The 27070-nt window shown below is 41.6% G+C and overlaps 3 protein-coding genes across 3 annotated transcripts in view; 2 read left to right on the top strand and 1 right to left on the bottom strand.

Annotated features, from left to right (window-relative positions):
* Window positions 1-27070, top strand: part of Fam227b (family with sequence similarity 227 member B) — a 151276-nt gene that overhangs the window by 62172 nt on the left and 62034 nt on the right. The gene's annotated exons all lie outside the window — the stretch shown is intronic.
* Window positions 1-27070, bottom strand: part of Fgf7 (fibroblast growth factor 7) — a 50527-nt gene that overhangs the window by 10541 nt on the left and 12916 nt on the right. The window lies entirely within an intron of this gene.
* The window catches only part of Cops2 (COP9 signalosome subunit 2), a 257228-nt gene continuing 230205 nt past the window's right edge, over window positions 48-27070 (top strand). Inside the window, exon 1 of the mRNA XM_051144546.1 lies at window positions 48-51. The gene's annotated coding sequence lies outside the window, so the exon portion shown is untranslated. The remainder of the gene's footprint in view (window positions 52-27070) is intronic.

The following is a 27070-nucleotide window of genomic DNA, read 5'->3' as shown; positions in this document are numbered from 1 at the left end:
TTAAAATATGAATGCCATTGTACCAAAGATGACAAAACATGCTTCCGATCTAAGTAGCATGATCATGTACTTCTTAAAAAGCTATCTCAGTTGCTCTTGTAATTTATTTAGTTTCTAAATGACAAGCCTACAATACGGTTTCACACTGCTGTTTGCAAGCAGGGCTCCACAAATAAGACGCTGCAGGTATAGACAGCTGTCTTACCTCCCCCAAAATAATACTGGCTGCTGTACAACTGTCACACACAGCTATTTAAGAAATAATCATGGTATGCTCATAGCCAGACCTCATTCTAGGCAGAGACCTTGCTGACATGATGAGTATCTACAAGTTAACTACATAGTTAAATTTGTTGGAATATGTATTTTTAAAGTGAGTTATGAAGTTGTTTTACACTTACTAGTTTATATTTAACTGAGAATACTGTTAGCTAACCGTCATATTAAGGTTATAAATTTAACTGCACATGACAGTGAACAAACCTATTTATAAAATAGTGAAAGTCATCATGTCTTAGCTAAATGATGAAATAATAAGTTTGAAACAGATTTATCTCATCTCTCTGATTGCCAGAGACCCACACTTGATGTTTATGGAGACAGCTAAACCATTACTTTATAAACTTGAAAAATATAAAATTAAGAAGTGGTGGGTTGAATTTTTATTTCAACCTAAGATTATGTTAATTGTTTTAAAACCAGAAACTCATTGGCTTAATTTGAGGCTGTAAAATGCCTACATCTTCATTCATAAGGAATATTACAAAAGGGCTGGAGAGTTGACGCAGAGGTTAAGAGCACTGTCTATTCCTCCAGAGGACCCAGGTTCAACTCCCTGCACCCACCTAACAGCTCCCAGACGGCTGTAACTTGAGGTCTAGGAGTTCCAACACCCTCTTCTGGCCTCTGAAGGCTTCACACACACATGGGGTACACAGCATATACATGAAGGCAAACACTCATACCCATCTGTCCTGGAAGCACCTCTCCTCACCGTTCCTGGCTGGTGCTCAGGCTGTGGGTTCCATGCTTCACTCATCTGCAGACTGCGGTCCATCACACCGGACACACCCCCTCCTGTGCCCAGTCCAGCTGCTTTCAGCAAATAGGAGCGATAGGAAATATTCTACTGGCACCTGGCAGCAGGGACCAACAGTGCATCTGTCACATTTATTCTTGTGCTCATCCCCTGGACTCCCACGCCCAAGGATAAAAACACGAGGCATTGAAGTCATGGACGTTGCAGTCGTTTTGAAAATGAATGTGTAAGAAAGGGCAAGGAGTTGGTATTTTCACTAGAGAAGAAGTCAACACTGAGTTAGACAAGTCTTTTCTTTTTAAATGTATCATTTTAAGGTTTTACCATCTGGTCATATTCCGTCACACTCTCTTTCCCCCTCCCACCCTCACCAGACCTCCTCCCTTCACCAAGTCCCCACCTCAAGTTCATGTCTCTTCATTTTGGTCTGTCCTGTTTATAGCTCACGAGGCTTAACCTAGTTGAGGGCTGCCCATGTGGGCTTGGGGTAGAGCTATCCATAGGATCATTGAAAAGCCATTAGTTGGCTACACCCTGAAGACAATGACTTCCTTCCTTCCGAAGCCCTCATCTGCCATTAGCTCCCCTGGGCAGGGCTGGGCCCCATGAGCACCTCTCTGGTGACAGACTGAATGTTTTGGGGTTCAGTCTCATGCTGATCCTATGGAAGCAAGCACAGCTGCTGCAAGTTTCTACATGCTATGGCCATGTGAGAAGTCGGTACCCTGGTTCTCCTCCCACTTCCAGCTCTTGTGCTCTGTGTGTCCCCTCTTCCGCACATTCTCAGATGAAGCATAACTTCACATTTGTAGATTCCTTGTTTGGCTGGGTGGGAGCTTTCAGTGTGGATAATGAGTGTGATGTGATAGAGATTGTGTGGCTCCTGTGGATCCACCACGGAGTCACGTGGTGCTCTAAGTCTGTAATCGCATTCCAGCTGTATCATGGGACTGACAGAGTTTGTTTTAGTAATAAGAATATGCACAATCCAAAACTTTCTGTAGATCATCTCAATTTTTAAAACACAATTATGTTGGCACTTCTAATTTTAAAGGATTTAGTGTTTATTCATTCTTCCCAATGAAAGAGAACTAACTACGTGTTGATGTCACTTAGGAAATCCTCATGTGCAATCCTTAACCCCACTTCCCTCTAACACAGAATCAGTTTTGTGTTTGCATCACAGTGCTAAGGTCTTTAGAGTGATACAAATCAAGCTTCCCCAGCCCTCCTGCTCCGTTCTATTTACCATCCTCAACCAAAGCTGAGGTGGAGACTCTGCCACACGGTGGAGGTGGGTGAGAATTCCGTGCTTCAGTGCAGACACACAGTCTCCTTGTGCTCTCCCCACCACCACTTTTTATTTTCGTTTTCATTTCATCATCTGCTATCACTAAGGACGGGCAGACAACAGCAACACATGTGTCACGCTCAGATGCATTCCTTCTCCTGTCACTCACTGCAAAGGGACAACTTAGTTGTGGTGAGTGTTTTGGTAGTGAAGGTGATTTCTTTCTGCTACTATAGGTGAAATCTTATCAACTTTGTCTTTTCATTTTAAAAAAAAACCAGGGTACTTAGGTACTTTATGAATTATTTGTAAGCCATTGCTGTTTCCCTGACTACAGATGAAAGCTATTGTGTACTATAAAGGGAATAAAATGATTTCATCATGAAAAGCTGAATTGTTTCTTGCTCTAAGGCTTTAGAATTCACCAGTAACAATGGTGGCACACACATATAACTTATTGGGTTTGATATAAAAGTTTAAAGATTAAACTAATGTAATTCCTACATCTTTCTCACAAAAATAGGATTCACTCTAGTTTTGAACATTCCTGGAAGAAGTAGTATTTTTTTATATTGGCAATATCCAGTGACTACTTATCTCCAGCCAAAAAGAATTCTTCAAAGCAAACACATTTGAAAGCAGAGTCACTCTCATATTTTCCACTGAAGAGAAATTACTTATAAGGAAATAAGGGACTGGAGTGTCGTCGTTTTAAATTTGTTTCACTTTCACATTTGTTTTAAGATGGTTTGGGCCATTTCTTTTCTTAGGAACAACTTATATAAAGAAATTCTGTCACAAGCTGAGGGTTTTTTTTCCTCAGTGTCAAAATTATATGATATGTCCACTTAAGAGCATCCAGCTTTCGGTATCTTGTGGTGTGAATATTATTTACATTGATTTCCTCAAAAGTTAGAGTGAATGCAACAAACTCAAGATTATGAGTAAGTCAGGACCTCCAGCTAAACAGTGACCACATAACACAGAACAAGCGACGTGTGAGGGCTGCGTGAGGGTCTGACTTTCAGGGAGATGTGTGTGCCACCCTGGCCTTGCTGCCTGGAGAGAACATGCCAGTGGCCACACTGGGAAGGAAGCCAGTCCACCTTCCTCAAGTTTCTTTATTGACTTCGGCTTAGAGGAGGTGTCACAAAGCCTTCCTCTCACTAGAGAGAAAACCTTCCCAGCTCTTTGTTTTGCCATGGAGCCCACTGCTTCAGGATAACACAGTTGATGAGCATGGTGTATAAGGCGAATCCTGCATTCGCATCATTTGACTCTGAGGAAGCACGTCCTATAACTGAAACAGCGGAGCTGAGGCACCGAACCTTGGAACACACCGAGTGTTCTGTGACAGGCGAACTTACTCCACACCATCACTGTTGAGCAGGGGTGGTCAATCCGGAGTCTATTTTCAGTAATGTCAAAAACATCCAGTTAACCTGTCCAGTTGCCTAAAAGTAACCCCTTCCCTCACTGAGAGATGTATTAAGAAAACGAGAGAAAGGCTTCTGTGTGCTGCTGTTGGTACTGCACCTGTTTATAACAACTTGAGCTTGTTTTCAACAGACTCACAGCTGTGCCTGAATTAGAGGCTAACTACCCAGCTATACGGTAAATACGGTGCTATTTGTGCAGTGGCAAATGCTGAAGGCTGAGCTGTGTTTACAGACTGTCATTTGTCTATCAATTTCCTGGCCCTTGAAACCCTGAAGCAGGATGGCAGGACACCCTTGTTTACTCTAAAATCATGGGAAGCTCTGCTACAGACAATGGCTTTTCAGCTCGTGCAGGTGTTTTGTATCTGCTAGATACAAATCTTTGGTGGGAATCATCCCAAACAAGCAGTAGGTGAGGATGCACAGTCCCGTAGTCATAGCTCATGAGAGTTAGAAACAACTGAAGCAGTCACTTTTCACCACCTAGAAAGTCTCTCTGGGTCTCTGGTCTTTCCTGAAGTGTAGTACCTCAACGGGATACTGGGTTTTCACGTCATAGGGAAGGAGACGAGGTATCAGTGAGCATACACCACGTCCCGGGACAAGAGCTTGATCAATGCAAAGGGATTGAGCACACAGGCAGCAAGAGTGACCTGATGGGAGGAGAGGGTGAGACGGGAAGAGAGTTTGGGAACGGCCTGCCACCCACACGAAGTCTTGGAGTTTACTTAATTAGATAAGCAAAAAAAAATCTCATTATTAATTCAAATAATGTTTCATATCACATCACTTTTATGATACCAGCTTCAAAAAGTTGTGGGAAAACTCCAAACATCTGCAGTTTTCCCTTCAACTATAAGGCTCCTCATACTGGTTTTGGTTGAACCTGCTTGCAGTTCTAGCACACAGCTCTGATGTAGGTAATAGCTTCCATATGTTTCCATGGTGATAAGGCAAAGCACGTATTTACCTGTCTTCCTTCCAGCACATTACACCTCGGCGCACACACCAACTCTCATATTTCACAAGGTAACCAACATGCCTTTGTTCTTATATGTATTGTTATAATTCTAAAAATATTGAATATAATCTATCTTAACGTCTGTGTTAATAAACACTTTCTATTCTAGATGAAAGCCCAAATTGTTTTTCAGCCTGTGTCATACAGTATGTATTCTACGTCATTCATTCATTATTATCCCTTCACTCTGATTTCAGAATACTTTCATGGTCCCCTGTAGTCTCTATGACGCAGAACAAGGAGAATGGCATCTGTACACCAAATGTAGATAAGCTATATTTTTTTACTCGGGGTTACTGTATCTTTGTGCCCTAACATCTCTCTTCATTGTCTCCATTATTTTGTTGGCCATTTTTTTTTTTTTTTACTATTAACTTCATGTTAAGATAATATCTTTATGGAAACATTCAAAGAGATTTGGGGTGCCTTTTAATGAAGACGTCCTTATTCAGTACCTTTCATCTCATAAGTACAATTTTAAGTTTATTGCAAAGTTTATTACATGAGGCCTGGAAAGATGACTCAGCAGATAAAGACACTGTTTTCCAAGTCTTGTGACCTAAGTTTAATCCTCAGGACCCATGTGGTGAAAAGAGAGAAGTGACTCTTGAAAGCTGTGGCACATGCAAACACACACATGCGCGCGCACACGCACACACACACACACACACACACACACATGTGCACGTGCACACACTGCCAGTAAATATAATTAAAACTTTAAAAATGCACCTGCTAGTTTTCTGTCTGCTTTATTATGAACATCTCATGTTCCAAAGTTTATTATTGTTAGCTTAATCCATTGATTTAAAGATAGTGGTGTGATCTGTAAACTTTGAATTTTCACTATACATTCTTACTTTAAGATAGTTCTAAAAATGTCAACTACATTTACAATTTGTTATTCAAATGTTTGCTTCTTTTTAAAAAAAAAAAAAAACCAGTGGTTCTTGGTATGATGGACTGAGAGTGGAGATGGCACAGATTGTACAAAGGGCACTGTCCTGTGAGCCCGTACCAGAAGCACAGGGGCGTGTCAGTTTACACACTCAGGGGATGGTCTGGTGGCCCCTTTATTGCCACCTCATCCTGGAAAGTCAGCCCTGCCTAATCCACTTCTCAAGGTTTATTACAAGATTTAGCCAATAATGATCTACTGGCTTATTCTCTAAGAGATACATGTTTGGGAATGAAAAAATGGTAACATACAGAAAACCTGATTTGTAAAATGTTTCTCACATTTCCATTGGAAAAGCTTAAATCTACCTTAGGATCATAATAGTAGCTCATGAAAAATATAATTTTATTTCTTAAACACATCATGTCATCTCAAAGGTTTGAAAGTGCTATTTGCATCTTAATTCCCTCAAAACAATGTGGTAAATAGGTAGGGCTGTCTAGCTTGTAGGAACAGCCTTGGCCTTTTTTGATGTCTAGCCCACAAACTTCAAGTAGCATAGTCATAAAGCCCAGAAAAGCAGAGAGAAGAAACCACACAGAAGCCAGCGACATGTCAGACACAGTGGCATTATGGTTAGTCTCCTGTGCTTTTAGCACACACAGCATGGATTTCCAGGGCAAGAAATAACAGCAGCAGGCAAAGCTAGCTGGTGAAGACACATACGTGGCTAGCTCAGTTTGGACTTTCATACTGAAAAAGGAGGTGAAGTGCTTAGGTGAGCCACCTCTAGCAGCAGTATGGCAGGAGGGCTGACAAAAGGCAGGGCCTGTGAGAGCATGAGAGCAACGCTCAGCAAAGGGCAGCTGTTCCAAGGAAGGGTGACCAAGACTCAATGTGAGGACGCCTGCTTCCTAAAACTAGGTCATATTTGTGTAAATGGGCAAATCCTCAGCCCTGTCCTGACTGAGTTAAGATATACCCTTTAAAAATCTCAACGTGTTGTGGCATGAACCCTGGTGCTCCCCTTGGTGGGGAGGCCCCGTGGCACACAGAGGAAGGGGAAGCAGGCTATCCAGATGAGGCCTGATAGGCTGTGGTCATATGGTTGAGGAGGAGGCCCCCTTCAGTCAGAGGGCTAGGGGAGGGGGATAGAGCTGAAGATTGAAATAGGGTGAGAACGGGAAGCTACAGGCAAGGGGATAACATTCACGATGTAATCGGAATACATTATAATAAAATTTTTAAAAAATCTCAAGGTGAGCCAGGCAGTGGTGGCACACATCTTTAATACCAGCCTTTGGGTGGCAGAGGCAGGCAGATCTCTGTGACTTTGAGGCCAGCCTAGTCTACAGAACAAGTCCAGAACACCCAAGGCTACACAGAGAAACCCTGTCTCAAAAAACAAAAAGAGAAAAAAATCACAAGGCAATGTTGATATTTAGAGATACTTTTGAGCACTTCTGACTATTTAGAGACAACGATGGTGCTTAGAGAGACAGTGTCAGCACAGCGGAATCGAATGTGTGCGCGTGCATGTGTTATAGACCTAAATTGGAACCCAGGGAAGAAAGCATTCTTAGTTACTTTGAATATAAAATTAATTTCACCATTTCTCAACAGCCTTTGAGCACAGTCATCTCCTCAGCACCTGCCAAGGACTCTGCTCGTCTAAATTGCTTTCAGAGTTTGATTATTTAAGTCTTTCAGGGCTGTGTTTTGGGCAAATGTAAAGCAAAACTAATTGAGTGGGAAGAGGGAGGCCGAGCAGCGCTGGACTCGCTGAGCTGAGGAAGCTGTGTGCTGTGCTCCCCTGCTTTTCTGCCCACCCTCTCCAGCTCTGTGCTGCTGAGTACAGATTGTGACGATGTGCCGTGACACATCGCTGAAATGGGCCAGGAAAGCCTTGTAAACTGTGCGCTCACGCTGAGAGAGAGGATTGTGCGTCCAAAGAAAAGATGTTTCTGGACAGAGCCTGGATCTGTGAAGGGTGTGAGAAGAAAGGGTTGGGAGGCAGCATCGTCCTCAGCGATGGCACCTGACAAGGTCTAAATTTAGTGACACTCTGTAAGGAGCCTCTCGTTTGTATGTGAGTAAGATACAGAGAAAACTGAAGCCAGGAACTACATGCAAAGAGAGGCTATTTAACTAACTGATTCCAAACTACATAAACAATAGTTAAAATAAGAAAATTCAACATGAATTTTAAATGCTATTTTAAGAAAATATCAAAACTGTTCTGAAAAAAAAAAAAAACCCTCAAATGTGTTTACTAGTTTTACAAAAACTTTATTCATTCTTTGAGAATTTCATAAAACATGTTTTGGTCATATTTACCCCTCCTCCAAATCTCCCCAGATCTGCTTCCCTCTTTCTCTAACCACCCAACTTTCCATCCTCTTTTTGTTTTCCCACGCATTGAGTTTAATGTGAGCTGACAGTATATTCTTGGATGCATGGCCCTCTGATGGAGTGTGGTCAGTTTACCAGAAGCCACGCTCTGAAGAGAAAACTGACTCTCCCTCTCCCAGAAGCTATCAACTGTCCTTGACTAAGGGTCAGACTTAGTGCCCAGCTCCCTCTCCATGCTGGGATACAGTCTGGTCTGAGTTTGTACCGGTCTTGTGTCTGTGGAACAGCCACTGCTGGCAGTTTGTATGTCCTGGAGAATGGCAGTAGGCAGACAGACATGGCACAGGAGCAGGAGCTAAGAGCTTACGTTTTGAAACACTATGACAAGCCACAGAAAGCCAACACTGAATGGTGTGACAGCCTTCTAAAATTTCAAATCCTGGCCCAAGTGGCAAACCTCCTCCAACTAGGCCACACCTTCTAATCCTTCCCAAACAGTTCCACCAAGTGGGGACCAAGTATCCAAACTTATGAGCCTATAAGGCCACCCCCATTTAAACCATCTCCTCTATCCTGTCCTCTCTCGGCCTAGCCTAATTCCCTCCATCCAGTTCCCTTAGTTCCCTTTAGGCTATTATCCCACCACACCTTAGCTCTCCTCCTTTGAAAGCCACATTCTTCATAGCTTTGACACCAACGCTGTACCTACCAATGTCTAGCATTATACTTGTGTCTATCATGTAGTAAATGCAGAACACAAAAGTAAGTTGTAAGATTCTTTGAGAAAAACTGTCTTTTGAAATATAAGACCTACATTTACTTCAAGTGCCAAAGGAGATCCTAACTAGCAAAGCACTAAGGAAAAAAATCTTGACTCTCAAACTGCCAATGAGAACCTCTGAAGATTTAAAAAAAAAAAAAAAAAAAAAGAAGGCCTTGCAGGAATCCACCCAGATGAACAATGTGTGGAGCAGGAAAAGCAGACTTAAAAAAAAAAAAATTGTGACCGAGGAAAATGCAAGAAATAGATGAAGGGCACAGAGGAATGCCCGTGGTCCTCACACATGTTGCCTGTCTACGCCGGGGCTTGACATAGTAGTATTTGGAATGGGCAGTATTTGAAAAATGAAAAACTGAAAGCAAAACACCACATAACAAACAAGAGAGCCCCTCCTTGGATATCTGAATCCCACACAAAGACCACACAACTTTGGCTTGTAATATATCTCCACTCAGGCCAAAACATCATATTGCCAAGACAGAGAAACTGTACAAGTTTTAGACATGCCAGGGGGTTCCAGATTGCTTCATCATTATGTACGTGACTAGTATCAAGAGTCCTATTTTTTTCAGACCATAATGAATACAATGTGTGGGTTAAAATATTTGTTTTATGACTTGGCTGTTGCTTGAACATTTTTGGAATTTGCCAGTACTCCCACCTCAGATGTTTAGTAATGATTGCTTAGACTGTGAGGAAATGTCAGAATATAAGCAGGGAAAACAATAGAGTCGTGGCACTACAGATTTAGAATTTGAGTTAATTCTGTACATGCATTCCAGAATTTGCATGGTCAGAGGTCATGTTTAGACACTAGATACACCCAACAAAGACTGAAGCCAATTTTATTACATTCCACTAAATCAAGCTTTACCCTCCACAGGACTTGCCTGTGTGTCTTGACATATCTGTGCCTGTGAGTGTTAGGAAACTAGGTGTGCAACTCACTGCTATCTTGAGGCACTGAGTGGGGGCTATAAGGCTTCATCAAAGATCAAGGAAGAAATACCACTTTTCTTCATCTCGTCAGAGTCCAGGGCCAACCTCACGCCTAACACATGATTCTCTGGACATATTTTCTTTGCGCTAGAGGCCACAGCAAACACTAACAAGAACACAAAGTCTGTTCTTGGTAAAGACAGATGAGGTTCATGAAGTACGGTGTCAGGGAAAGAGAATGACAGCTGTGCAAATTGTATTGAGGGGCTAGGAATGTGGCCTAAGGGTAGGATGTTTGCTGAGCATTCCCTGGGTCTGAGGTTCACCTTCCAAAAATAACACCGTGCAGTGGATAAGCTGGTAAGAATTTAACAATGGATCCTCCAGAATAAAAAAAATAAAATAAAAAGAGGCTCTGATCTGTAGCTCTTTCCGTATTTCATCAGTTTCCAAAGTTTAAATAGTCCTACCATGACCAGTTTTATGCCCATATTAAGCTGCCAGCGTGCTATTCGAGAGACATGAATGAGAAGTTTGAAAGGATCCACACTATTAGCTCCCAGGAGCCAGGAGAGGCGGCTCCAGGTCATTACCACGCATGCCTTCCCGGCACAGTTCAAGCCTGGCCCTTGAAACTCCATGAGATCATCCTTTTTAAAGCATAGAATAATAATGTATGGTACCATACCAGAATCATCATCATCATTATCCCCCAGGCCATATATTTACATAAGAGCGAAATTTGCAAAGGAATAGAAGGGGGCCTTGAGATTTATTAAAGAGTTCTATCTAATGCTGCTTGCTTTACAGAGAGGAAAGGAAGCACACTTAACACTAAATAACACTTAGCACTAAATAATAACCTGAGTTACATCCACTGGTCAGACATGGTGGGACAAGGGAGCCTTCTCCTGCAAATTGTTCTCTGATTATCATAGCCATGAAACATACAAACACACACACACACACACACACACATACACACACACACACACACACACACACACAAGCACATACACACAAGCACACATACACACACACACACATACACATACACACACACACACACACACACAAGCACATACACACAAGCACACATGCACACACACACGCATACACATATTCACACACCCACACATACTCACATATACACACACTTAAACACAATAAATGAGGTAAAAGTCATTACATAGACATTAAAGACAAAACACTTGTGCAGGGGGAAGGTACTGTGACTTTATCTGCAGTTCATACGTTTTTCAATAGTTTAAACTTAAAGAATGAATTTCAGAAAACCCAGATTTTAGGAACATGAAAAGTATCCACAGCTGTAACTAATCCCACTGCTTCTATGAAACATTATCAGAAAGTGGGTTTTATGTTTTATTTTCTCATGAATTACATTTTTATTTGTATGAAAGTCAGAAAATATGAGAACATAAAGTTCACTGTGATTTCTATAAAGACAAGAGCTTGGCAGTGGTCAAAAGCAAGTTTCAGTCATCCTGTTCCTAAGAAGCCTCATCTAGTGAGCATTATCTTAAAAGGCATGAAGTGTGCTGAGTCTTAAATTAGGAAAGAAGGAACAGAAAAATCTTGGATGAAAGCTAATCCAAGTAAAACCGAAGCCTTTAAGTGATAATTAATTAGAAACACAAGTTTACTGTGCTACAAGCGAATGTTTGTGCGTTTCAGTGACCTTTAGAGAAGACTCGGTGCCAAGTAATAGCTAACTTGTAGATTATGACCATTGAAATGTCCTATCTCTTCTTGGTTGCTTTCCCCCATGACTATGTAGTTTCTTGTGCTAGTGTAAATATCCTAGCTTAATGCGTCTTATCCAGTCGGAGCCTCACCTTAGTTAGAATCAAGTTTTAAGAATCTGTACGTGTCTTATCTGAATGACCATCCAGCAGCACTCTGGCCATGAGGTGAGTTAGGGAGGAAAAGGGTGTCAACTAAGCAAGTACTTCCTAGGCAGAGCAGACTAGCATCAGTAGAGGTTTAAACACTGCATTCCAACGTTAGCACAGAAGTTACACTATTTCATTACATTTTACTATGAACCTATTATGAACCTTTCCAAAAACCACATCGTTTAGTGGACAGCTACAAAAACTCCTGTGTTTCCTTAACATAATTCATCATAGCCCTGCTAATTTTAAAATAACATAATAAATACAACACTGATTTGTCAGCTGTTCTCTAAATGCTGAATTAATAGACACTGGATAACTACTGTTGTTGGCACGTGGGCTTACTTCAAGAACTCTCCAAGAAATCCATCATCATTTTAACAGACTCCTTTGTAAATATGCATTATATCATCTCTCTCTTCTTGATATATGCATATGTAAAAAAATAATATATGTACTCATAAAAATTATTGTGTGTGTAGTTTTAAGAAAAAAATTACTCAAGTGTCTGTATTTGGCCAGAGTTTTGTTCTGTTGATTATCCTGTTTTGTTTAACGGAATCATTATTTTCCAAACCATTAAGCTTTGAAACTGAAATCTTTTTAAAAAATATTCTCATTTCTCCTCTCCCACAATGACTTGCCACTTACCACAGATTCCATCTCCTGGGTGGCACATGGGGCCCACTCATCCTGTTGCCAGTAATCAGCACCATTCTTGCCATGCTAAGCTCAGGTTGTTTACCCTACTCTCTCCCCGACCCCAGCCCATCCAACAAAGTGTCTCTGCTTTCCGCAGATCCAAAGTCTTGCCGTAAATGTTGGACCCCTTCTCTTTGGCACCATAGCATAGGAGTAAAGACAGTGATTGACTTCTAGGCATGGCTTAAGATCTAGTCTTGTGCACTCCCTCGCACCTCACATGGTGACAGGATGAAACTGGCTTTTCCATTCCAAGTCTCCCCCTCCATGGTGTCGGGATAAATGTGTCCTTTGAAAGGTGACATTGGACTGGGAAGTAAAGCACGGTCCACAATGCTAGTCAACAGCTCTGCCCAGCTGCTGATCCTCCCTCACGGCTCTGAACCTCTTTGCTAAGCTCCCCTGGCAGGACACACTTCCCCCTTCAAAACTCCATTCCCCTTCCTTTGTTTTCCTCTAAGGAAATCCACAAACATATCCCCCCCCTTTTTTTTTTTTTAGCAAGAACTGGTCTCATACCTTCCTTGAGTATAGTTAATGCCATTCCCCTGTATACAGCCATTTCCTTCTTGAGGAGGGAGAGACCAATAAACTTAATTCTTGAGTCTTTAAAAAAATTTTTTGTATGTCTAGTTGAATGCTTGCCCAGGATGTAAATGCATTGGAATACAGGGCTTGGGAAATTTTACTTCCAGCATGTAACTCACACAGCAGTGCATTCCGCATTAGCCTTTCTTAGCCCCGCCGAGCAGAAAGGACCTGTCACATAAGACACTGCCCAGCTGCTTTCCTTCCCATTACATCCTTCAACTTCTAAATAAACCTCTTTGCTTCTTCCACAAAGGCATCTATTGTATTCATCAAATATAGTAAGGGAATTGCAGTTATAATTTTTGGCTCAGAGGGAAATCGGGTAACATGTGAAGAGCTCTGAAGAGTTAGCTCTGAAACGTGTCATATTTGTAATAAGAACTTCTTTTTAAAAATCAATGAAATATGTTCAACAAAAATAGAATTCCTTAATATGGAGTCTAGACTTGCTTGGATGTTTTAGAATGCCTCACAAAAATAGTTATAAAAGGCAGGAGTGGTGAGCATGTGATCACACCAGCCATGAGACCACTGAGGGAGCTCAGTTGTTTATGTTAATGGAGATTTCTTCCAGAATCTTCCTGACTCCTTCTTCAGCAACACAAGTATCATTTCTGGGGCAATTTCCAACACGTTCTGAACTCTAGAGGAAAAATCGGGATTTTTTTCCTGATACCAGGGAGAAACAACGGAAGCTGTGGCTCAGCAATGGCCAGCTTTGAAGTAGCACACATGAACGGAAATAGAAATTTTCTCCTGTTAACTATACATCAAGTCAAGGGTCCTTCATTTCCTTCTGTTTTGAACAAGGAAAATGACAGGGGTTTTTTAAGCACCAAAAGCATTTATTTACACACTGCCGTTTGAAAATGTCTGTTTAGAAGTAAAAAGAGTTTTGATAAGAAATTACTAAGATTCTTATGAGCTTTTTCTACTTTTTATAATCAAGGATAATGATGAACCCAGCCGCAAATTCTGTAAAATACACGCCCCTTTGGTGTTTTTGGAATGCTATTGGAGTGTCTATACTTTAAGCATGCCCTTGTTACAGTTATTTTGAAAAGTATTTGCATTTTGTAGTTAAATCGAGGGTTTCTGCATGCTCAGCAAGCTGTCACTGCTCTGGAGTGCCAGCCAAAGCTTTGCTTTAGATACATTTTTCCTACACACCGTACAATACAGAGTAACATAGAACCAATATCGAAGTGCAGGTGACCTTGCTTTACACCTAAGATGAATCTCTCACAGATACAGTACAAATGCGCCATCACTCTGTTGTCTGTGTGTTTGTCATCCAGCACAGTGCCAGACACAGAGCAGGAATGCTACTTAGGGTGGTGAGCCTGCGGGCCTGAGCAGGATGCCTCAGAGTACAGTTGACTTCCAGAGTCCCGGTCTTGGAATTCTTACCTCAACAGATAAGTTGAGTGCTCCAAATGTTCTTTCTGCAACTTAAATTTTCTACATCCCTTTCAGAGGTCAGGAGATGAAGGCCCCTGGGTATTGAATTTCCTGTTGTCGCTTGTTTGGTCACTTGGGACAAAGCAGTTGCCAACCCTGGCTCACTGCGGCATGTTTTCTGTGACTCCACGAGGCCTCCCCAGTCATAACAGCTCCCTAGGTAGCACTGGTATAGGAACGCAGGCCTGGATCTCAGCACTAGTGAGCTGAAACCAGAGCATGGTAAGTTCAGGGCCAGCCTGGGCTACACAGCAGGTTCAGAGCCCTTTACAAACTAAGCATTCTCCCACCAGGTCAATAAACTTTCACAACTACACAAGTTAGATGTTATTTTTGTCATTGTAATGAAGAAACTAAGATTAAAAAGTGTTTTCGCTGAAGCTAACAATATTTATATCACATCTTATATTTGAACACAACCTAAGGTTCCTGTGTTACCCTTCCTGAAAGGATGTGTCCAGGAACCCTCTCTTTAAGGTTGTGACTTACAATGGGAAAGTAGTAAGATAACTATAACTGTACCATCATTTCACATAGCACGTTGCCTTGAACAATAGTTCCATTCTTGCAGCAGCTTAAAAACCATTTGTCTCATCATCATAATTTTTCATGCAGAGCTTAGAGGTAAATGATTGCCGAGCACTTATTTCAGTCTTCACAAATGTGAATTAATTACAATTTAAACTCATTAGTAAATCAATTTGTGAATATATGTCAAGTAATGAAGCTGGCTACTACATTGAGAGGATTTGTACAAATTCCGGTTTCTTCTCTGCTTATTAAACCCAAGCTCTCAAATCCAGAGTGAGTCTGACCTACTAGGTGTTCCGTTCATGAACTGCCGCCTGAAATTCTATGTGCAAAATATGTTACTGGCTTAATGCAAAATGTATTTTTGCTTTTCCCTTAGGAAACGGGCTTTCTTAACTTGTACTGACCATTATAGAAATATGAATTTTAAAAGTTGGTTAAAAAAATAATTCTAAATAAAAAATTAGTTATCAGTCTTCAAGAAAGCCTTGGGAGTTTTCTCTAAAGAGTGGCCAACTCTGAATGAGGGCTCTCTTCCCCACATCCTAACCACCATTCACGGTCACTTATTCTGTTCATCTTAGCCATGCTAACTGGGTTAACATAAGCTCAAAGTGTTTTTAACTCGCCCTTCTTTAACACATGTTAAGATCTCTCTTTTATTGCTGTAGCTGTGATACAGCTTGAAATCTAGTATGGTAAGTTCTCCAGAATCCTTCTTTTTGCCTACAACCGATCTGTCTAGGCAGGACTTTTTGTACTTCTGTATGAATTTTAGGAAGGTTTCTTCTGTTTCTGTAAAGAGTTACATGGGGACTTTGATTGAGATTACGTTGACTATGTAAATTCTCAAGTTGGAGAATTTACAAAAAGGCAAGTGGAGAATTCTCAAAAAGGCAAAAGTAGATCTAGTAGCATCTAACCCAGCTGTGCCACCCCTCAGCATAATCCCGAAGGGCATGACATCCTGCTCCACAGACATTTGCTCGGCCATGCTTAATGCCTGTGTGCTTACACTAACTAGGAAATAGAAACAACCTAAATGCTGTTCAACTGCTGATTGTAAATAAAAATACAGTGCACGTGCATGATGGAGCACTACTCATCTATAGGGGAAAGTGAAATCACGAAATGCATAAGTAAATAAACAGGAGGAGAAAAATGTTATACAGAGTGGGGTAACCCACACCCACATGCTCTTCCTCATCAGAACTCCAGACCTCAGCTGTGAGTACATAGCCTTGAGTAATGCAGAAAGTGGGACAGGAAGAAGAGAGAAGGGTCTTAGGGAGGAGTATAGTAGGCCACAGGCTACTAAGGGGGGGGTGGAAAAGGAGGGACTTCAACTGGGAAGGGAAGAGGGAGAGTAAGACAGAGTTAGAGGAGAAAGGGGAGAAATAATATGAAGGAAGTTTCAAAAAGCCATAGGGAAACATTAGTTTAAATACCTTCTTAAAATACATATATAACAAATAAACATACGTGCATGTATATGTGAACACATTACATATGTATAATTTAGTATATGTAATGTAAATTAAGTTATACCACTGTGATCATAATATTCCTCCCCCCCCCCCAAAGCTACTGATTATCTTACCAAATCCTCAGCACCAGGCATAGGAAACCAACCTTCTAATTGTTGGTCAGAGTAGTCCAAGAGACCTATACTGGCTGGGTTTGTGTGTCAACTTGACACATGCTAGAGTCATCAGAGAGGAAGGACCCTCTGTTGAGAAAATGCCTCCATGAGATCCAGCTGTAAGGCATTTTCTCAATTAGTGGACCCTCAATGGGGGAGGGCCCAGCCCATGGTGAGTGGTGTCATCCCTGGGCTGGTGGTCCTAGGCTCTATAAGAAAGCAGGCTGAGCAAGCCATGGGAAGCAAGCCAGTAAGCAGCACCCCTCCATGGCTTCTGCATCCGCTCCTACCTCCAGGATCCTGCCCTGTTTTTCCTGTCCTTATTTTCTTTGGTGATAAACAGCAATGTGGGAATGTAAGATGAATAAAACCCTCTCCTCCCTAACTTGCTTTTTGGTCATAATGTTTTGTCACAGCAAAAAACAAACAAACAAAACTAGCTAAGACAAGACCCCAAGAACAATAGAGGCTATTGACAGTACCTTAGTTCCCTCCCCAAAGTTGAGGGTTAAGACCTTAATGCTGAAGACATCACACATCGCAAACACAGGACTTGAAAAAATTGAAAGGGAACTGACCTGGAAGCCTGCACTTGAGGACCAGCTTTCATAGTATCCAAAAGTGTTATCCAAGGTGCCAAAGGAGAAAGGCAACCAATAGTCATACCCAGCTGTAACGCCTATGGACCACAGTAACTCCAATAGTGCAATAGTGGCCCTTGTATCTTGGGGGTAACCAGCAGCTGCCTAACGGGGCATAAGGCTCACTCAGTAGGGGGGGTCATGAATTTGAGAGGGAGTAAGATAGCAAGTGGAGGGTTGGAATAGGGAGGAAAGTGTGGAAATAATGTGAATAAAGTATACATTAGAAAAGTCTCAATTTTTTTAACTTTTTAAAAAAAAATGTGAAATTCTAACCTGGCTTGAATTAAGTGACACTGATATTTCATGCATAAACAATACTGCCTTAATATCTTGGAGGCAAATGCACGTACACTGCACAGAAGGTTATTTCTGGCATATATTTTATAGATCATGTGACTCGCATCTGACTTAAAATTCTATTTGAATTGAATTGTTTCTTGAGAACAATTTTATAGGCATTGGCCATGTACCGTCTAAACATGGCAGATGATATTGACCAGGGCAATAGGTAGCTCTCCACATGCTAGCCAGATCTATAGTCCACATGTGTTTCACATACAGGCTTGTCCACATACAGAGCAAAACAACAAGGCAGCCACAAGGAACCCTCGGCTAGCTTACTGGAACAGAGCCTATAGGAAACGGGCTTGACTTGTACATGGATTTGCAGAGCAAAAGTTCAGTTGTATTGACTCCTTGTTGAATTAGGTTTGATGATCAAGAAAGTAACTGAAAGTCTGTAATAGGAGAATCAAACATTATAAAGAAGTTTTTCTTCTCCAAAGAAATTCTTACTCCAGTTCCTGAAACTGAGCCCCTGGAACTCACTGTCCCACGTTAAACATAGTTCCACAAGCTACAACTAAACCTTGGTATCCGCTAGAACATTGTGCATTAAGGTACTTTATGGTATGATGCATCGTGTCATGGCTAGCCTGAATAAGGCCCTTAAAAATGTCTCTCGAGAAAGTGTAGAAAGGCAGAGTAATAGTAAAACATAGCTGGTCACATTGGCCCAGGCAAGAAACACTGAACAGCCAGGAGCACAGCAGGAGCATCAGGATTAGGAGAAAAGAGATGGCCAGGTAGGCAAAGGCTGTATAGAGGCTGCAGGAAGGGCCACAAACTCCTCTCTACAGCTTTCCACGTAATGTTTCTTGTTAGCTTGCACATTAAATTCACTTTTCTGCTATTCTAATGTCATTACAGTAAATCACTTTATATTCAGTTTCCCTGTAAGACAATATATTTATTATACTTCATGTTTTAGATTTGCTCTTCCATGTTATGACTTCTCGAATTTTGGCACGTGCCTTGCCATTCCATCCTCAGAGGCTGTGTAACTGTGCTTGTGTGAAGGGCAGTGTCACAGTCTAGTTTACGATAGAGTGTGACAGCCTCTCTGCGTGTGCTGCTCTAATGACCATTCTGCATTTCCAGAAGCCACTTTCCTTGGGCAGTCACAGGATTATAATATCTCTACTGTCAAGTAAGCTTTCCAAATAGCTTCCTTTTCACACATGATTGGTTTTTTTGTTTTGTTTTGTTTTGTTTTTTATAGAATGGACTGAAATAGTGAGCAGGTGCCAACAAGATAAAATTCAAGAGTAAAAAAAAAAAAAAAAAAAAAAAAGGCAAAGTCTCATGAATTCAGGTTCATGATTACAACTGTGTGTGTCTAAAAGCAGGAGAGACCAGACTTGACATCAAGTCATTTGAAAAATATCTAGAATTTTAATAGACAAGCTTCAGATGAGTCATCGTCTGCTCCAAACTACATTTATGCCAGGTTGGATTTCCTAAGACGGCTATGACGTTACCAAGGAAGCAGTAATCTTGTTGCTCCCGGCCCCACCCTGCTGCGTTCGGAGCATTGTGTTCTGGGTACCCTACTGTTGATGGTGTTCTTAGAGGACTGGCGAGCAGTGAAAGGCTGAGAGACCACTCTTATGAGTAATAACCAAAGGCGTGCACTAGCCTGGAAAAGACTCCTTACATCAAAATGTAGCTATCTTGATGAATTTAAACCACTGTTGTACAAAGCATGATTCATAAGGTGAAAACAACTTACTAATTCAGTCTCATTTTAACTTATATATAGATTGATCTCAAGATAGTTTTTCATACTGAAGTAAGTATGGCTGTAGAACAAGGAGGGGCCTGTATGAGCCTATGTAAATTACAAGTAAGTAGTAAGCAAAGCCTGGAGTTCTTACAGCCTGAGATTTAGAAATTATACTTATTAATGGAACAGGGATATCTTTCAAGACTTTCTTCAAGTCTCTATTAGCCATCCAAGCATTTTAAGTAGATTAAAATCATTATGGACACTCTAAAACATATGATTCTAGCTATCAGTTGGTTTAAACTACTTATCAAAGAAGTAAGCCTGAGAAAAATAAAATTACTTTTGTAAACTTCATACTAACAATCATTATGGTGAAGAGCAGGTGTCTGGGTTACTGATCAGCAGTGCCAGTAGATTTACTAATGATGCTAGTTAGTGCACTGTCTACCTGGTACTAGACCACAGTGTTCCCTTCATTGTATGAAACACTAATCATGTAAATCCCTTATCATTTCAACTTACAGACTCTCGCCAGGAAGCAACCATGAAAATAAAAGTCCTGAGCATTTACATATTAAACCTGTCTCTATACTAGAAGTCCACACAAGTAATTTTTCCTAACACCATGTTTAATCACAGACACTCATCCTTTGAGACTTTCTTTCTCATTTGGTTTTTTTGTTTGTTTGTTTTTAAAGCTAAACATTTCTTTCTTTTTTTTTTTTTTTTTTTTTTTTTTTTTGTTTTTTGAGACAAGGTTTCTCTGTGATAGCTTTGGCTGTCCTAGACTCACTTTGTAGACCAGGCTGGCCTCGAACTCACAGTGATCCACCTGCCTCTGCCTCCCAAGTGCTGGGATTAAAGGCGTGTGCCACCACGCCTGGCACTTTCTCATTTGTTAATCAAAAACTGCAATGCCTACATCACTGGGTTCTTTTAAGGTTTTAATGAGATATTGTGTGCGAGTTGCTTGTGTTTGTGCCTGCTACAAGGAAAGCTCCATAGCTGTCAGTCAGCACTGCCGTGTATTAGTTGGAAATACATCATTGCTCATAGCTTCTGTTAGGAAACAGGAAAGGGTCTTTTCTTCAATAGCACAGGAACAGAGTAAAGCCTCAGATCAGTTCATGGCCAGCTAATACTTCTTCTACATCTTGGACAGTGAAGACTGGTCCTTGCTCCCTAATCTAGAGTGCAAGGACCTTCTAGCTACAGTGTTACTCATTGTAACAGCCTCCACAAGACAAATAAATATCCACTCAAATTAAAGGGAAGAAAGCACTTGCCCTGATCTTGCCATGTCACATGGTCAGAGTGGGATGGGGCCAGCCTTTGAATGCCAGAGCTAAGGGTGGAGCCAGGCCGCCACCGACGAACTCTCGAGCCTTGAGTCATTGGCTCGTTCTCTTTTCTAGCTTTCATTCTTGGCCCAGTGCCTGACACAATAGTCAATAACTCTGTGGAATTCATCACCTTAGCTAATAATTCCATCCCCAATCTCAGTAGCATATAGGTGACAGCGAATAAAACAGACAAAAGTCCCCTACTTTCTCATTCTACATACACATAAGGTAAAGGTACAGTATGTGTTGGAGAGTGACAAATGCCAAAGGGGGAAGACGGAAGTAAATGGATTGGATAGAAAAGATAGAGATGTTCTCAAGTGGGGGAGAAATGTGACAAATCCTGTAAAGACTAGGAAGAAGCGGGGGAGTGAGCTGCCTGTGTATCTAAGGGAAGAGATAATTCACACAGGCAGAGAGTGCGGGCTGGGGAAAGGCATGGTGCAAGCACTGTGCTCTAGGAACACGGAGGAAGGGTGGGAGTAAAGCAGTGTCACCAAGGGAGGGCCTCATATTGAGTGAGGGGACAGGTGCGGGTCTCCTGAGCTTTGAGGACCATGAGGAAGATTTGAAGCTGGAGTCGGCTCTAAAGGTTCCATTCTTGGAAAGCTTCAAGGCGAGTTTTATCTGTTATGTCTTGAGATGCTTAGACACTGGGCATTCGGGTGGGGCCTTTCTTGTCCTGTGACAGTGTGCCTAAAATAGAAAATGACAGCTGCATGGGTCAGAGGGGAAGAGTGCATATACATATGCAAATACAGATAGAGATACGTGCATGTCTGTCAAAAGTTTCATATATGTGCACCAGCTGCTATGTAGAAATCACTTTTAAAAAATAACTAGAAAAACAAACCTGTAAAAATTGTAAACTAGTATTTTTTTCCCTGTTAGTTTCCTATGTGCTTGGATAAAATTGTGATTGCTCTAAATATAGTTATTATATATGTTCATTTTTGAATTAGGGAAAAATAGTAAAGTACACAATGACTCACAGTAGGCTTTTGGATTCTGTGCTGTCACTTTGTCCACAAAACTGATTTTCTGGGAGCTTTGTACCAGTGTGAGAATGACAAGCATATCTGACTTTAAGCAGAATTTCTTCTAGTGCTTAAGGAGGTGTTGACAAAAGCCCGGGCTGTTTGCTGGGCCAGAGCCTGCCCTGCTCCAGGGCGGCTTCCCTCCTTTGTCGCAGACCTCTCCTGCTCTCCTTTTCTTTCTCTCTGGCGATGACTCCTTCACTGCTCCTGGCCAGTATCTTTTTCTAGTTACTTCCTGACACTATCCCCTCAATTCGTCATCACTTTACTCTGTTCTTTTCCCTCCTCTTCATAATAGAAAGTTAACAACAGGAATGCTCAAGTATTTTGTCCATGTCCTAGCTCTCTATCCCAACTTTCCCTGTGCCGTATTTATTCTGCAGAGAGACGCAGTGCATCTCCCCAAGCTCCACTGGGGCCTTCCGCAACTGCACCCACATCTTTTTCACACTTTTCTGCTCTCAGAGAGAAGTCTGCTACCAAGGTCTTACATCAAACCCCCGCCCCTACTCCCACCCCACCGGCACCCCTACATACTGATGCCAACTTGCCAGGGAAGTCCGCCCTCTTCCATCTGATCGCTTTCACCCCTCAGGTACACTCTGAGATACTCAACACCAACCCACTGGGATCTGCTTTTTTAAGGAAACTAATGGATAATGGTGGTCACAAATTACTTCCTGTGGAAACCCATTAAACATACGTGTTTTTATCTCTGTACACGTTATTACCCAACGTCACCTATACAAGTAACAGATAAGAACATTCCATAAGACATTGGTATTGAGAAATCTACCATAGTTTTAGTGAACAGAAAAATTTAAATGCAAAGCTAATGTCCTTCTTAGGACATTATAAAGCTTTAAGATGCATGAGGAAGTCTGGCACTTTAACATTTCAACAAAGAAACAGTAAATACCATAAACAGTAGATACCATAAACAGTAGATACCATAAACAGTAGATACCATAAACAGTAAATACCATAAACAGTAAATACCATAAACAGTAAATACCATAAACAGTAAATACCATAAACAGTAAATACCATAAACAGTAAATACCATGAACAGTAAATACCATAAACAGTAAATACCACAGATGCAGTTATCTACCGACATCACTCAATGACATTAATATTATAACTTAATTTGACTATAATAAACCATCAGAATTGTTTCATGAGAGAACGTTTCAAATTCATTATATGTTATGTTCGTTTATTTTTCTGAAGACATGAAGATGACTGTAAATAGTTGTATATAATTTTTAAGAATTAGCTATTATCATCTGAACTTAATAGATCATAGACATTTCTTCTAAACTAAAATATTAGAAAAGTTAACAAAACATAATCAGAGCTGAAGTAAAAGCCATTTGTTTTAGATTAAAATACCATGAAGAAAAAAGAAATCCTAATTTTAAGTGGGAAAAATGTCTAAATTTGGAATATTACTACTTAGGTTTTCAAATTATGTTTACTCTGAAAAGAAAAGGGGTTTCAGAAATTGTGAACCAGTCAATGGTCTGCAGGGACTTTAACCAGTGGAAACATGGGTCTTGCTGTTGGTCAAAATGCTGGAAACTGGGCGCGCTCTTTCTACATCTGAATAGAGCATTAACAATGAAAGCCTCGGGCCAGCTTTCTGAATTAATCTGTCAGTTTTCACCCTTCTTTAGTTAAAAGATGGCTTCAATTTTATTGGTTTTTTCTTTCTCTCTTTTGAATTAAAAGGCAGCCTCACCCTGTAGCCCATGTTGACTTCAAACCCATGGCAATCCTCTTACCTTGGCCAAGCCTCCAAAGTGCTGGAATTACAAATATGAGCCATAATGCTCATATTAATTAACCCTTGAATGGCAGATGTGTGAGGAGTGTTAAAAGAGCTAGGAATAGTTGAAATTTTTTTCTAGCCCTTGGGAGCAGACATGGCAGATAAACGCAACATGTCCTCGGTGTTCAGTTAGCAACAGAATATTCCACTACAGGGTTCCCAGTCCAGCTCAGACCTGCACAGATGGGCTGCCCTGAAGCTTAGCCTGAACCCTACGCTCTCTAAAACAGGTGACTCCAACCTAAGTGACATAGACCCAGTAGAACAATGTCTTGATGTTTTGAAGTGGATCCTTCGAAGTTCTTGTCCCTGCAGCTTGTCTCTGCCATTTCCAAGCTCTTTCTTCCAAGCTAGCCTGTTGAGCGGAGTGAGCAGCACATGCTTAATGAATGTCAAGAGATGAGTAAGGGCGCTGTGTATCATGTAGAAGTCCAAACATGTCACACCAAGACACAGGAAACCAGTTTGTTCCCTAGAATGGTTACATGTCCAAGCTAGTGGATTTTCTGACTAAAGGTAGCTGAGGTGAGAGGTGAGGCTTAAAGAGGGAGAGGTGAGGAGGGAGCAGCAGATGACTGGATACACAGGTGGCCCTTAGAACCCTGACCCTGAATTGTAGAGAAATGCGAACATTTTTAAGAGAAGAACCACAGCAACGCCTCCTGTCTGCATGGTATTTTATAGTTTGCACATTTTACCTTCACGAGATACCAAGCAGTGTGGAAGGGTAGAACTGAGGGGCTAGGGAGACGCCATAGAGCAGTTGGCAGTCTGGGAACCAAGAAATGGCTAAATGCTTTTAAATGGAAAAAATATACATATATATTTAATATTTTCATGTAAATAGTACAAAGTGTGAATTCCCAAAGCTTTAAGGAAGGGACAGGGTAAATTCATAAACAAATAGTATCTTTACACTGCCCAGTAGAGAATACGTTGAAAGGAAAATGCAGACAAGTCCAAGTTTCTTAAGCCCCGAGCTGAGGGAAGCTGCTTGGTGCTTTTGACAGTTTCATGGCCTGGAATCTTCTCTGCTTGACTCAAGTACCCTACTATCCTGGGTGCTATGCTGGCTCTGTGGTTAAAAAGATGACAGAGAGACATCCCTGGCACCAAGGAGAGGGCCAGAGATTCAAACACATCATGTTGAATGTGCCTAAGGGCTTCTTAAAGATGGAAGTGCCTAGGTGCAACGAAAGCATGGCTTCTGCTCTTAGTTGCTGAAAGTCACTGTATGAAGTTAGACAGGAACTGAACTGATGGGGCATTCAGTGAGGTACGCTTCTTTAAAAGCTCCACACAGATCCACAGCCTGTACAGTTTATTAAGAATTAAAATTAGAAATCACTTCATGCTCCGTTTTTTAATTAAAGTGTTTTCACCTTACATTTGGTTTTATTTCCTTGTATAACCTAGACATTAATCCACTGTCAGATGCATATGTCGTATATTTTAAAAATTTACTATGGGGAAGATTTCAGGCCATTTGGGGTTATCAGCTCCACAAGGAATATTAAGTATAAAGCAGTGCTTAGGATAGTCACAGTGGAACACACCTTGTGATGTACCTGGCCACAGTGGGACACACCCTGTGATGTACCTGGCCACAGTGGAACACACCCTGTGATGTACCTGGCCACAGTGGGACACACCCTGTGATGTACCTGGCCACAGTGGAACACATCCCGTGATGTACCTGGTCACAGTGGGACACACCCTGTGATGTACCTGGTCACAGTGGAACACACCCTGTGATGTACCTGGTCACAGTGGGACACATCCTGTGATGTACTTGGCCACAGTGGAACACACCCTGTGATGTACCTGGCCACAGTGGGACACACCCTGTGATGTACCTGGCCACAGTGGGACACACCCTGTGATGTACCTGGCCACAGTGGGACACACCCTGTGATGCACCTGGTCACAGTGGGACACACCCTGTGATGCACCTGGTCACAGTGGGACACACCCTGTGATGTACCTGGTCACAGTGGGACACACCCTGTGATGTACCTGGTCACACTGGGACACACCCTGTGATGTACCTGGCCACAGTGGGACACACCCTGTGATGCACCTGGTCACAGTGGGACACACCCTGTGATGTACCTGGTCACAGTGGGACACACCCTGTGATGTACCTGGCCACAGTGGGACACACCCTGTGATGTACCTGGCCACAGTGGGACACACCCTGTGATGCACCTGGCCACAGTGAGACACACCCTGTGATGTACCTGGCCACAGTCTACTGTAAAACATATACTCTAAACCTGTTTCAACAAATAGCACTCTTAATTACTAGAAAAAAGACGTTGCAGCTTTGAGAGCACAGAATTTGTAAACTATTTCATAAGATGCCAGCATAGCTTAATGTGAATCGTATCTCAACGCCTCTGCGATGTTCCAGGACTGCACTTGACGCTCTTAACAATAGAGTCCCTATGTACTGTCATCACCTTAACTCACCATCTTTGCTCCCCTCCTGTTGCCTCTTTGTTTTAATTGGGCAGAGTCCCAAGAAGCTTAGAAATTATTTGAGAATATAATAATAATGGGCAACAGAAACACTTTACGCCTGAACTAGTAAACCACCCTCAGAAGTGATGGTCAGAACAAACCCGCCGCTGTGTGTTCTATGTGCTCTTTTGAATGTGCCATTTGGATTTGGTGGCATTTAATGAGAAGTAAAAGCTATCTGTATCTACCCCTAAAATTGACTGGCTTAATGTTTATGTGTGTATGTGTTCTGTGACAATTTTGCAGACAACAGCTAGTGAGCAGAATAGAAACATTTCAATAAATCTTAGAAATAGGCTCGAAGCCTATTTTTCAGCATCCTTACCAAAAGAAACTGAAATTGCTACACCAACTCAAGGGATCGAGCCACAGACAGAGGTGTTTTAAAGGGGCAAGCTGGAGTAAAGTGTTTACCTGATAGAAGATACTGCTGAGTACTCAGTAGACTATCTTATAAGGAAGAAAAATGTTACGTTTATACATTTTGGGTGCAAATTATCCCACAGCATGGTTCAAATTAGCATGAGGTATTTCAGTGACACCAGACAGAGTGCAATGATATAAGTGGTGCATACTGGAAGTCAGCTTCTGAGGTGAGCCTGAGTCCCGTTCAGTCCACAGTCTGTAGTTGCTTTCCTCAGAGCCACCCCCACCTTGAAATCAAGGCTGTGTCCACAAGCCCATCCCCACCTTATGAAATGACTCAGGTCATGTGAATGACGTGCTGCGCACAACCCTAGAAAGTAGACTTGTTGCAGTAAAAAATTTCATTATTATCTTAAAATAATATTGAGGACCTGTGTTTTTACTTAGGGGGGAAATAATACTTGAGATGCTTTCATTTCCCCCCTTTAAAGCATCAGTAATTTTCCATAAAAAGAGGTGTTGATGAAAGGGGGAGGCAGTAGAATGCATGTGCCAGGAAAGTGGGTAGAAAGCCATGCTGTACCTGCTATCATAATGCCCACATATGGAAATCCCCTATACTCTCTACATGCAATGTTTGCAGCAAAGCCAC

The sequence above is a fragment of the Acomys russatus genome, chromosome 4 (assembly GCF_903995435.1).
Source record: "Acomys russatus chromosome 4, mAcoRus1.1, whole genome shotgun sequence".
In the NCBI taxonomy this organism is placed as follows: domain Eukaryota; kingdom Metazoa; phylum Chordata; class Mammalia; order Rodentia; family Muridae; genus Acomys; species Acomys russatus.
The sequence above is the reverse complement of the archived record's forward strand: the minus strand, read 5'-3'. Positions and strand labels throughout refer to the sequence as shown.